The 12600-nt window shown below is 33.3% G+C and overlaps 1 protein-coding gene across 30 annotated transcripts in view; it reads left to right on the top strand.

Moving 5' to 3' along the window:
* The window catches only part of ZBTB20 (zinc finger and BTB domain containing 20), a 773610-nt gene that overhangs the window by 130812 nt on the left and 630198 nt on the right, over window positions 1-12600 (top strand). For 2 of the 30 annotated variants that reach the window (XM_049105208.1, XM_049105212.1), the window contains exons 1-3: window positions 4827-4879; window positions 5820-5927; window positions 7311-7375. The exons of 24 other annotated variants lie outside the window; for them this stretch is intronic. The gene's annotated coding sequence lies outside the window, so the exon portion shown is untranslated. Of the gene's footprint in view, window positions 1-4821; window positions 4880-5819; window positions 5928-7310; window positions 7376-9190; window positions 9266-12600 lie in introns of those variants that run through there. 4 more of the 30 variants (XM_049105210.1, XM_049105213.1, XM_025477002.3 and 1 more) reach the window with 4 other exon arrangements.

The following is a 12600-nucleotide window of genomic DNA, read 5'->3' as shown; positions in this document are numbered from 1 at the left end:
CAAACTGATTTCAAGGTTTGAGAAGTTCTACAGTCCTCAACAGGCACATACATCCCAATAATAACTAATTTAAGGATGGCTATGTAAGCATTGAGTTAAAATAATATTTTCCTTGCAATTTCTGTTTATTATTTTTTTGTACGACCACTAAGTGGCTGGGACATAAATACTTATTGAGCTGTTTAGAACTAAACTACAAAATAAATGGTTCTATTAGAAATATTTTTAGGCTAAGTTTGCTGAGAAAACATTACTAGGACACTAAGGGCTCTGTTAAAAATAATAATGAGACACTGAGGGCTCTTGTGAACTGAGAAATACTGGGTCATTCTGCAACATCTTTTGGTTTCACTTAATATTATGTTTAGGATTATTTATGTTGGTACCCATGGACCCAGGCATATTAGCCACTGTATATAATGCAGTGTTATTCCATTGTGTGACTGAGCCACAATTTATCCATTTCCTACTGATGCACATTTAAGTGTTTCTTCTCTTCCTTTCCCATCCCCTTCATTCCCCTCAACTTCATTCTTTTCTTCATTTCCTTCCTTCCTTCCTTCTTTTTTCTTTCTTTCTCTTTAATTTTTCTATTACAGTCAATTTCACAGTAAATATCACCTTGTGTAAATGTGAGAGAATTTCTGTATTTGAATTGCTAGCTTTAGAGAATATACATTTTTAACTTTACAAAGAAATGGAAAACTGGTCTCCAAATTTTTCTGAGTTCCCCTTTCTCCATATCTTTTCCAGCTATAGATCTTGATATAGACTTTTAAATTTTTTATAAGAAGATAGAAGTAGTGTATCTATTTGCTACTTTAATTTTATCTTTTTATACAGTTGAGCTTGTCTTCTTATTCTTATTGCCTAATTAGATGTTATTTTATCTGATTTTCCATCTCTATTCTCTCAGCAGCTTTTAAAGTTATAATGCTTATTTTTTTATTGATTCTTTGTAGCTTGTTATATATTTTGAATAGAAATGCTTCACTGGTTATGTATGTTGCAAATATCTTTTCTTAGGCTATTTCATGTTTATAATGTTTGGAGTTTTTTTTATTTGTTTATGTTGAGGGAAGTATGGCTTTTCTCATTTAATTTCAATATGGCGTATATCACTTAATATATTTTCTTTTTTATTGAGGTAAAATTGGTACATAAGATTTTATAAACTAGGTGTATAGCATAAGAACATTAATAATTCGATATCTAAATACACTCCATAGTGATCACCATGATAAACATAGTTACTACCCATCACCATAAAATTGAGCCCCTTGACCCATTTTGTGTAACTCCTTCCCCTCTGGTAGCCACTAATCTGTTCTTTTTGTTTTGTTTATTTTGTTTTTTAGAGTCTAAGTTTTATGGTATTTGTCTTCCTCCATCTGACTTATCTTATTTAGAGAATATCCTCTAGGTCCATCTGTGTTTGTCACAAATGGCAAGCTTTCCTTCTTTTTTATGGCAGAGTAGAATTCCATTGTGTATATACATCACACCTTCATTATCCATTCCTACATTGATGGACACGTAGGTTCTTTCCATATCTTAACTATTGTAAATAATGCTGCAGTGAACACAGGCGTGCACATATCTTTTTGAATTAGTGTTTTTGTATTTATATTTTCTGATGTTGAATAGTTCTTACATTCCTGGGATAAGTATTCTATAATTATTATGTATTTATGTGTATATATACACAAATGCACATGCATTTTGCACATTTGGTTTGCTATTTCCTTTAGAATTTCTTAAGTGAGATTGGCATATACATTTCCTTTCTCATGTTTTCTTTATTAGTATCAATTTCGCTATCAATTATTGATCATAAAGTTACTCAGGTTTTCTATTTTTTATTGTATTGATTTTGTTATGTTGCACTTTTCTGTGAAATTGCCCATTTCATTTCAGTTCGTAAGTTGATTGCCCTTTTGTTGTTTAGTATATTCTCTCATAATATTTTAGTGTTTCTTTTATCTTTAGAGATATATTTTCTTCATTCCTAAAGCCTCCAATTAGTGCCTTTTCTTGCTTAATATTTAATGATTAATAATATTTTGATCAGTATAGATTTTATTATTAGGTTGAATTTTGACAATTTCACATGGTTTAAACCATTTTATTGTCTTTTTAAAGAACCCATTTTCTCTCTCTATTGTATATAGGTTCTATGTCACTAATTTTTGTTATACTCTTTACTATTTATTTCCTTCTCCTTATTTGACTTTATTCTGCTGTTATTTTTTAACTTCCTAAGTTACATCCTTAACTAATTAATTTTACAACTTTTTAACATGTAGTATATGCATTTAAAGCCATAAATTTTCTACTAAGTACCACTTTAGCTGCATCCCACAGGTTTCGATATGTAGTGTCTTTATTGTTGTTTAGTGTTAAATATTTAATATTTCCATTATGATAGTTTGACTCATGGAATATTTATAAATGTGTTTTTTAGTTTCCAAATATATAGAGATTTTTAAGTTGTCTTTTTTTTTCTTAATTCCTGGTATTACTGCATTGTGGTTAAATAACATGCTTTGTATGATACAAATTCTTTGGTGTTTGTTGAAACTTCTTTTATGGATCAGTAATCATTGAATCTTAAAAATACTGCATGTTAGTTTGACAAGAACATACAATCCTCAAGGGGAAAAGTTTCTACATACCAGGGAATTCAAAACTATTAATTCTATTGCTTAAATCTTCTATATCTTTACTAATTTTTTGGTCTCATCTCTCTCTCTCTTTTTTAAAGATTTCATTATTTACTTGACACAGAGATAGAGAAAGCAGGGGAAGCAGCAGGCAGAGGGAGGGGATGAAGCAGGTTCCCTGCTGAGCAGAGAGGCCCAAGGTGGGCTCCATCCCAGGACCCTGGCATCATGACCTGGGCTGAAGGCAGATGTTTGACTGACTGTTGTCATCTCTCTAAGTATCTTCTGCCTCATGATGAAGTCTTTTACTTTGTTCAGAATTCTGCCAGAATTTCACCTTAGAATGCCCTTTTGTCAGCATCCTATCGAAAATACCTGCTTCTTCAGATCTTCGCTCTCTTTTCCCTTATCCTGCTTTTTTCTTCGTAGCATTTATCTGTATAGAACATTATATTTTATGTTCTATGTCCATTGTCTAACTCACTAGGACATAAACTTGTTGAAGACAGGAATGATGCTCTATTCACACTGTATTTTCTTGCCTTCAACAGATATTTAATATATAGTTGTTGACTGAATGAACAAAAGTAGAGCTGTATTTCTGATATTCTAGTGAGCTTCTTTTTAGTTGAAGGAGGTTGTTACATGAGAGTTCTGTAGCTCTTTGCAAAGTGTTTTAGAATTCCTTTCTGTCTTGTGACCCTAGATCTGTGCCTATAAGAGTCTAAAGAAATCCAGATTGTTTTGTGTTAATTTTTAAGCTTAGATTTTAAGTTCTAAAAATAGGGTATATAAATGTTGATTCCTAAGGTACCCAAGGGACATATCTGAATTTCACATTTCTTTCATGTGACTTTCTATCACCTGGATCCCTACGAAGGATTTGGGTATTTTTTACTGTTTCTCCATGCTAGTCTGGAGATTTTTTCTACTCCTAATCTAATGGATTGGGTATTCTCTAATAAGAGTGTTTCAGTTGTTCTTCCATGCATCTCTTTGGCTTTAGGTCTTGTCTGCTGTCCACACATTGGTGTTGATATTCCATATGTCATCCTAAATATCTGGGTTTGTGTGAATATGATGCTCTGGATTCCAACAAGGCTTCAGCCCCTCGTTCCCCATTTGCTCTAGCTTTGAGTTCTCTGTTTTTTGTTTTTGTTTTTGTTTTTGTTTTTGTTTTTTTCTGACACTCAGAGGTATCCCTTTCTGTCTTTCACTCTAACATGGATCAGTTTTTAATTATCAAAATTTCCTAAATATCTGTGTATTTGAAGTGAAAGAGAGACACAGTCACATTAGTAGAATCTGATATATTCACTGCAATTAATAGCATTTCACAGTAGCTTGCTTTACTTCCAATAGGTCCATTAGGATCTTTATGTGAATCTTTGTCAAGTTTGTTTATAGCATGGTAATCACCTTACAGAAGATGCATGGTAAGTATACTAGCACTTGATTTGGATCATGTTGCCCTAATTCTCCACTGGCTAACATACTTCTGTGCTGTCATATCAATAATCATATGTGATTTTTTTTTTCCAAAGAAAAAATATCCTTTAACAGTTAACATCACGCAGTGTGTATTTCTCTCTCTCTCTCTCTCTCTCTCTTTCTCTCTCTCTCTCTTTGTGTGTGTGGTGGGAGGGAGGGGAAGAGAAAGAGAGGTCAAAGAGTTTAAGTGGAATGAGAGACTGTTAAGAGGAGAACAATAGTTGAGAGGAGGAGAGCTAAGGGAGAGGATGGGGAGTGGGTAAGAATACAATAAGACAGCTTGGCAAGGTTGGTTCAATTCTTTATAGTAAGGCAGATGAATTGTTAACACAGGCAGATAAATTCTCCCAATGCCAGTCTACCCTCTCCTTCAACTCCTTGGACCTGACTTCTTTTCATATGTAGCTAAACTGGTCCGTTTGCTGATACCTGAGTGAAGTTGAGAGGTTTGCACTTATACTCAGTTTTTGGCACTTTGTGATTTGCACTGTGCTCATGTTATAGGGGGAAATTGGTCCCTCTGAGTAAAGATCATGTAACTGTCATCTTGATTGTATGTGAAAGCTTCTGTTCTAGCATGTTATGTTAACAGGAACCCAGGATCAGCAAACCTGTGTTCTTTTGGAACTTCTTTGCTTCAACATTCTCAGTACATAGCAAGAACATAGGTAACAAAGGAGGTATTCATTTCTCACAAGTGAGGCATGGGCATTTCCTCCTCTTTTGTAAATATTGCAATGTTTTGTGATCTTTCATATCAGAGAAGAGAATCTTCCTTTATTTCTTTAACAAATCAGTTACTTTATGAAGCTTTCAAAAATGTTATTTGCAGATAGATTCAACAATCTTATCCCTATTGTGTAATTTAGTAGTAAGCTTTCAGCATTCGACTTACCTGGGAAGGTCAAGCTTTTTGTGACCTCAGAAAGTCTGATCCTTGTTTTGTACAGACAATTACCTAAATGTTCCCATTATTTAGAATGGATATTTCAACCATCTCAAGGTTTACTTTTATTAGAATTCTCAAGTGTTTTCATTTATTGAATACTGAATCCGATTGAAGCATTTTTATAATATTATCTAAAATCTTATATTTTCTCATTTTATTTTAAAATTCGTGGTTGTTTGACATGCAATGTAATTTAATAGTAAACTTTACATTTAAATGTTATAGCTTTCACATTTTTACAGAAGTGCGGTTGAAGCTAAAAAAATATTTTGACACCATAGTCTTTAGAGATTTATGTAGCCAGAAGAGATAGAGTGAAATTGAGTGACAGAAAGGTAGAGTATTGGTTATCACAACTAGAAGGTCTGATAGCTTAATGAAAGCTGATTGGCAGTAGAATTTATTACAGCAACTGTAAAGTGGAGAATAGAAAATGATAGTGCTACTGATCAGTAAATAAGTTATCTCATGACAATGTGGATCAATGTGCTATCATTTAGAATCTTTACACACCAAATTTTAGTTTAATTGTGCAGCTATTTTGGTGTTGGAATACTATTTTGAAAAGCATAAAATGAGTTTTAGAATGTCTTTTGAAAATAGGTATCAGAATCATGTAAAAGGGTATTTAATACTTTGGGTTTATGAAGCTGTATTTTACTTGGGAAATTTAGAAGACCTAAAAAAATTTGAGGGAGAAACAATTCTTATAATAGATGTAATGAAAATGTAACCTGAAATGGCCTGACAACACTTTCAATAAAACACTGGAAGAGAAATCAGTAAACATCTTGAAGACAAAGAAATCATGAGCAATGAACAAAGTAAGTTTATTACAAACAAATCATGCCTGACAAAATTAATAGTTGTTTAAAATAAAATTGCAAAATTAACATGGATAAAGAGAATGTATTTTTTAGACTTCAACCAAGTATTTTGTGACTTTTCAAAAATAATTTTAATGTTATGATACAAATAATATGATGGATTGGATAGTTATGAAAATACGATTCTATATAATGTCAAAATGTAATGCCAAGAATATGCCTAAATTGATTATGGGATTAGGTGGCAGTGACAAGAGTGACCTAAGGGGTTTAGGTCCCCTGTAATTCCCATCAATCCCCCAAAAAGTATTATAATTCATGTAAAAGCAACTTGTATATCTTGTAAAAACAGCTTCTAATACAAGTCCTCATAACCCCCTCTAATTAAATTTTGTTGCTAAATCTCTCCTGTATAGAAATTCTGTAAGCTTTACTCATGAGTTCGTATCAAAGGTCAACAAATCTGTCCAACTGTTTTTTTTTAATTGAGATATAATTGGTATGTGATAGTATGTTAGTTTCAGGTGTACAACATGATTTGATATATATATATATTGCAAAATAACTACCAATATGTCTAGTTAACATTCAGTCCCACACATATTTACAATATTGTGTGTGTGATTAGAACTTTTAAGATCTACTGTCTTAGCAACTTTCAAATATACAATATAATATTTTAAACTATAGTCACTATGATGTAAATTGCATCCCCAGGACTTATTTATTTTATAACTAGATGTTTGTACCTTTAGACCACCTTCACCTATTTCACATGCAACCCAACCCCCTTCTTCACCACTCCCTCATACCCTGGCAACTACCAGGCTGTTCTTTGTATCTATGAGTTCAGTTCTTTTGTTGTTGTTTTTTATTTGTTTTTCAGATTCCATAAGATTCCATTAGATGTAAGTAAGATCATATGGTATTTGTTTTTATCTGTCTGACTTATTTCATGTTGCTTATAATGCCCTCAAGATCTATTCATGTTATTGCAAATAGCAGAATTTCCTTCTTTTTGATGGCTGAATAATAGTCCATTGTATATACATGCCAATTTTTTTTTTTTTTTACTGCATTCATCCATCTATCAACACTTACATTGTTTCCATGTCTTAGCTATTGTAAGTAATGCTACAGTGATGAGGTGCAAATATCTTTTCAAGATAGTGATTTCATTTCCCTTGGTATATATTCAGAAGTGGAAATGCTGGATTGTATAGCAGTTCTATTTTTAATTTTTTTAGGAACTTCCATTTTGTTTTCCATTGCGGCTGCATCAATTTACATTCCCACCAATAGTGCACAAAGGTTTTTTTTTTTTTTTTTTTCCTCTACATCCTCACCAACCTTTCTTTTATCTTGTCTTTTTGAAAATAGCTATCCTAACTGGTGTGAGGTGATTTGGTTTTGATTTGCATTTCCCTGATGACCCTACAATTTTTGTAAGTAAAGTTTTATTGAAATATAGGCATATTATGTGTTTATATATTTATTGCCTATGGCTACTTTCATGAGATGATAGCAGAGTTGAGTAATTGAGACAGAAACTGTATGACCTACAAAGCTAAAATATTTATCATTTGGCCTTTTACACACATGGCTTTTTTTCTGATCCTTAGCTTAAATGAATGATTTTTTTTAATCTTTAGAAGCATTTAGAATAGTCAAATCTGGGCATAGGTAGAATGTTTGTACACTGTATGAAGAAGGCAGTGAATCTGTACATGTTACTACACTTAGGGTCTAGTACTCTAACTCTTCCACGTTTCATGAGTACTGACTCATCCATTTCAGCAGTAAAATACAAAATAAGATTTGTGACATTGTCACTGCCTTCATTCAGTTCCATTCAACCGTTATTGACATTATAAAAGTTGATGATGATATATCAATGGGTTTAATGGTGGAATGTGAAGGGAACTGTAGTTGAGAAAAACAGTGATGTTAGTCTTAAGTATCAAGACATGCTAGGTCTAATTCTCTGACAGTTTATTTTGTTTAGAACTCTCTGTCACCAAATTTATCTTGAATCTTTCTCCAAATGTAATTATGTTAGGGGCAGAACATTCCTCAGCCTGGGTTTTAACTTTAAAAAAATCATTTTGTTCACTGTGCTTGATAAATATTTATGGATTGAATATTAATAATTATTTTTGTATCTATTTATTTATCCTTCAGATATTTGCATGCTCACCATATGCCAGGCATAATGCCTGAATGCAAACAATTTGACAGTGAATTATGTATAGCTAAACTGATAGGATCCCTAATGTAGGAAGATAGACAGTGAATGTGTTTATCAATAAACAAAATGATTGCAGAGAGTGATAACCTGTGAAAAAAAGAAAACTGGGTAGTAGAATAAAGAGTGACTTGGGGCAGAAAGTGTGGATAGCAGGATAAAGAGTAATGAGGTGCCATCTGAGTTAAGATTGAATGATGAGAAAGGGAAGCCATCATTAAATAATCTGGGAGAAGAGCCTTAGAAGAACAAGTTCAAAAGCCCCCAACAACTGTGGCCTGATAAAGGAATAGAAGACAAGCATGTTTGGATCCTAGTAAGAGTTTGTGTGTATGTGTTGTGTTAATTTAAGATCCACCATGTTTTGTGTTTGTGTGAGAGTGTTGGTGGGAACAGTGCATAAATTAGCTCTTAGTATATATTTTTAGGTATTTCAATGATCATATTTTCAAAACTGAAATGTGTCTGAGCTAAAATGAGAGGGATTGAACTGATTATATCTGAATCAATTTTTGTTGAATCCAAGGGAAGACTATGCATAGGTGTCTGGGTAGGAATAGAAGAGTGAGAGGGGAAAGCATTGAGATAGAGTTTTGGAGAAATTGAAGATTAGCATTGGTTCTTTGGCTCCAAGACCATGTAGATTTCAGTTCCATAAATACTCGTTAACATATTAAAGGCTTCACTAAATGTTTGTCAAATCAATGTATACAGGTTTAATCTGATTGGCTTGGAGGGTACAATTTCTGATTGGATTAGAGAGTATAATTTCTGCATTAATTGGAAGAGAGGATACACAATGAAATCAAATTATGGAGGGCTTTGCAAACCGAACACATTGGATCGATATTGTAAGTGATTGGGAATCATTATAGGGAATAAGTAATAGCTAGATCATTTCCAAATATTTGTGTTTTTTATGGTATGTAGGATGAGTTAGAGACAAAAGGAGCTGAGGATGGTATTTTATTCCAGATATACTTTTAATTTTAACCAGGTTTTCATTCCCAGGGAGGCTTGGCTGCATTGGAATCAATCACTTCATAAAAGTCCCTGGCTCTAATGATGAAAAGCTGCCTCAGTTACCAAGGTTCTTTCTTGTTATGTATTCTTGCATATATATTCCTGTTTGCCTTTGCTGTGCTTTCTTTCCTGTTTATCTGACTTTTAACCATTTTCAGGACGCTAAACGTTCTGCCTCATTTTGCCCTTTTGTATTTGTATCTCATTGGTATTTGCTTGATTGCATTTATATTTAGGAAGTAATTCAATAAAAATTAGGTGGAACAGATTTATAACTCAAAACTTTTCTGTACAAACTATAAAAATGGGATTTTTTTCTGTTCGTTCTTTCCTCTTTTTCTCTTTTCCTTCCTTCCTTCCTTCCTTCCTTCCTTCCTTCCTTCCTTCCTTCCTTCCTTCCTTCCCTCCCTCCCTCCCTCCCTCCCTCCCTCCCTTCTTCTTTCTTTCTTTCTTTCTTTCTTTCTTTCTTTCTTTCTTTCTTTCTTTCTTTCTTTCTTTCTTTTTCTCTCTTTCTTTTCTTCTTCTTTCTTTTCTCTTTTCTTTCTTTTCTTTTCTTTTCTTTTCTTTTCTTTTCTTTTCTTTTCTTTTCTTTTCTTCTTTTCTTTTCTTTCTTTCCTTCTTTCCTTCTTCTTTCATTTTTCCTTCTTTCCTTCCTTCCTCTCTCCCTCTCAGGACCCCCCTCTCTCTTTCTTTCCAGCCTTTACTTTTTATGGGACTCCTAAAAATATTAAGGTTGGCTCTCTGAAAACAAATGAGATAAAAATTTATTGCTATCTCTGGGAGCACTCAATCCAGACAGTGAGAAAGATGCACCAAGAAAATTTTCACGTTGTTGCAGCTTTAGCTACAAAAGCAACTTGTCTGCCTGCCCTCACCTTTGGGAACTGTTATTACAATATGGGCCATTTATCCTGTTGTCTTGGTTGGCCCTTAGATTATATAATTATTCAATTTTGTATCTCACCAGAACTATTTCCAAAAATAAAAATGAAGGGTCAGCTTTTATTGTAGAGTCCACATTTACTGAGATACTGATGCCCTATTTTTTCATCTAGGCATTTGACTCTGGGAAGTTAACAGTGGTATATAACTGCCAGCTGCACATAGGTGGTGCCAGTTTTGTCAACAATATATGAACAACTCCCCAAATGTATATGTTTAGGAAAAAACAGTATGAATGTGTCTTGCGTAGTAGTGAAGAGGTGGACTTGTGTTAAATGTAAAACCACATAAGAAAACCTATCAATTCATTACTGAAACTGAACATGTGGTACTGTTTGTAGAAGTGCAGATTCTGTGGCCAGTTTGACTAGGTGTGGATCCTGGTTCTGCCATTCAGTAGAGAGGCGATCTTTGGCAAATCACATAATCTCTTTATGCCTCAGTTTACATATCAACAAAATGAGAATAATGACATCTGATATCTAGCTACCCATCTTCTAGAGTTTTTGTGAAGTTTAAATAAGCAAATATACATAAAAGTACTTAGAATAAAACCTGAATATAGGGAATGTTTATATGTTTGTGATTATCTGATAATCTTTAGAAGTAAAGGTGAACATTAAATAGCTTTCTCTGCTAACTCTGGGAAACGAACTAGGGGTGGTAGAAGGGGAGGAGGGCGGGGGGTGGGAGTGAATGGGTGACGGGCACTGGGGGTTATTCTGTATGTTAGTAAATTGAACACCAATAAAAAATAAATTAAAAAAAAATAAATAGCTTTCTCTGACCCTGCCTCCTCTGAGAGTTACAAAAGTGTAAGAAAATTGTTGCGTCTTCTAGAATGTGGAATGATTTGAAAACAGCACTATATTGCTCTAAAGCTCAAACTCTGCTAGTGAAATTATCCTAAAAGAAAACCAACTTAACCTTTAACTAAGACTAAATTAAATAGTTGTTTTTACACTCCCCTTGTAGAAGAAAGGAAACCAATCATAAGAAAATATTTCTTTATTAGAGATGTCTTCAAAAAGCAACTTTAAACATCCTTGTTATGCCCAGTCTCACTGTCTTGTTAGTGCAATCTCCAATGTCTATGCATTTACAATTTTGTAAAATTAGAAGGCAAATGATCTTTTGTGGGTCCCTTTGATGTGGAAATGTTGGGGTTCGGATTGAACTTTCAAGAAAGAATTCTTGAGATAACTTCGGTGTAAAAAGGTGGTTTTATTAAAGCACAAGGACAGGTTGCATGTGCAGAAAGAACTGCACTGGGGTTTAGGTGACTGATTATATACTTTTAAGTTGGGAGAGGGTTAGGGATAACATAAAATCTCCAAGGAATTTTCGCAGCAAGGTTTCCAGGACCTCGAGGGGGCTAGTTCTTGTTAGGAAAAGATCATTTATTACTGTCTAATAAAACTTTAGTCATAAGATCCCTCAGATGTCTTATCAGTGCGCCATATGCTTAGAGGATGATTGCCAAGATATTTCTTGGAGTGGGGTTGGGGGAGAGATGAAGGAAGTTTCCGAAGAAAATTTTATGTTTTATACATTAAAGTAGACTTCCAAATCCTGGGGGTTTGGGATAATGTTAAGCTAAGATTGCCTTTTGCCATTAGCAAAGTGTCAACATAGAGGCAGTTGAGTTCCTGGAAGAAGATCACTCTCCCTGTTTCAAGGACTTGTCAATGAGATGTAGGCAGTAAGGAAATATGATTTTTTTCTTTTGCCTTAGTTTCCCACATCACCTGGACTCCTAGAAATTTATATAAAATTTTGTGAACATGTACACTTCTAGAGAAAGAGATAATCGGTTTTCTATCATCTTCTCAGAGGGGCTTAGGACCCCCCAAAAGTTTAAGAAATATCCTCTATGGCAGTATACATTTTTCATCTTTAATGAAGATATAATTATAAAATCCTATTTACCAATGAAGGAAAATCTGCTAGTTATCTTAGGTTTCTAGTTAAAAAAAAAAATCTAAACAAAAACTATTTTCTCTGGTGAACCTTCAGCAAACTAGAAGTTCAGTTCATCAGCATTCCAGATAATCAGTGCTTACTTGAGAAAATGGTGAATTTTATTTATTGTTCATGCCTTCTTTTTGTCCTTCTAGTTTTGGAATTATTAACATTTTCTATAGTTTTGTCATTGCATATTTCTTATGATATGCTTAGGAGTAAGAACATTATCTAAATGCTCCAAACCCATTATTATATCCATCTTATTAATATAATTTAATAGAGAATATTTCTGTACATTCTGTCCAAGTATACTATGGAATAAAGTACCTGAAAGAGGACAAGGGAAAGTTGGAAAGAAGGGAATTTTACTGATCTCTGAAATCTTAAAAATGTGTTGTATTTCTTATGCACTTATCTCAATGTTTAAATTCACATTTACTTTGATGTTTTTTAATTACTTTTATTAAAATTGGTTAATAGAATATTTTAAAATAA

This window comes from Canis lupus, chromosome 33, assembly GCF_003254725.2.
Source record: "Canis lupus dingo isolate Sandy chromosome 33, ASM325472v2, whole genome shotgun sequence".
NCBI lineage: Eukaryota > Metazoa > Chordata > Mammalia > Carnivora > Canidae > Canis > Canis lupus.
This window is presented reverse-complemented; position numbering and strand designations above follow the sequence as displayed.